The 1,191-nt window shown below is 39.0% G+C and overlaps 1 non-coding gene across 1 annotated transcript; it reads left to right on the top strand.

Annotated features, from left to right (window-relative positions):
• Nucleotides 1-454: 454 nt before the first annotated feature.
• LOC114009976 (U4 spliceosomal RNA) lies at nt 455-595 on the top strand. The gene has a single exon (XR_003551373.1). It is a non-coding gene; the product is annotated as a U4 spliceosomal RNA (small nuclear RNA).
• The last annotated feature ends 596 nt before the right edge of the window (nt 596-1,191 follow it).

The following is a 1,191-nucleotide window of genomic DNA, read 5'->3' as shown; positions in this document are numbered from 1 at the left end:
TTCAAGGCTTCAGAGTGAAATGATAGAGTTACTCTGACTTTTGCCTCCCAGCTTTTCCTATGGTTCTAGTTCTCTAATTTCTACAACAAAACACCTTGTAACTGGAAAACATCAAAGGGGTTTAGCTTTCCTGACCGATTCCACATGGATGCACAGTGTTTTCTAAGCCATTACAGGCACTGGTACCTTGTTGATAAAGAATTCACTTTGAGTTTGTTATGGTGTGCTTGATACCTACCCTCATTACAACATGCAAATGAGTTTTTCCAGCATTAATACATTATATGTTTGTCTGGCTAAAGATACCAGCAAATCATAACCAGTAACATATTAAAAAGTTACACACTACAAACCAGATAGTCTTTATTCAGGGATTCAAGGATGGTTCAACATCCACAAAATTATAAATGTAATAAACCATATTAACTGAAAGAAGGATAAAAACCATATTAACAGCTTTGCACAGTGGCAGTATCATAGCCAATGAGGTTTATCTGAGGCGCAATTATTGCTAATTGAAAACTTTTCCCTTTCCCCTGCCATGACAACTTGCAATGTAGTCGGCATTGGCAATTTTTGACAGTCTCTATGGAGATTGAATGAAAAACAAAAACCATATTAACATATCAATTAATGCAGAAAAAGCATTTGACAAAATACAATATCCCTTCATGATTAAGACTCTCAGAAAAATTGGCATAGAAGGGACACTTCCCAGCACTTACATGGCATTTCACAAAGCCATATATGAAAAACCCACAGCTAACATCACAGTGAATGGGGAAACCCGAAAGCTTTTTCACTAAAAACTGGAATGAGACAAGGCTGCCCACTTTCTCCATTTCTTTTCAATATAGTATTGGAAGTCCTAGCCATTTTTAAATTTTTCTAATGCCAGAGGACACACATGCTCACCAGAGAGAGACAGAGAGACACAAAAAAGGGAGAAACTACCTCTTGATGAGATATAGTTACACTCTAATCTCTTCTTCCCCATTTCTCTATCCCATGAGGATTTGAGGCACACACACTCACACTCACACTCACACACACACACAAAGACAAGTGCCCAGCCCAGCATGTTTTTCAAGCCACCAAGGTCAGGATTTGAATAGCAGTTGGCCATGTGGGACCCAGCTCCCTTAATCACTGGACTACTGGGCTGGCCCAAGTAGCAAGGTGTTTTTATCA

The sequence above is a fragment of the Tupaia chinensis genome, unplaced genomic scaffold, assembly GCF_000334495.1.
Source record: "Tupaia chinensis unplaced genomic scaffold, TupChi_1.0 Scaffold000057_1, whole genome shotgun sequence".
NCBI classification, from domain to species: Eukaryota; Metazoa; Chordata; class Mammalia; order Scandentia; family Tupaiidae; genus Tupaia; species Tupaia belangeri.
This window is presented reverse-complemented; position numbering and strand designations above follow the sequence as displayed.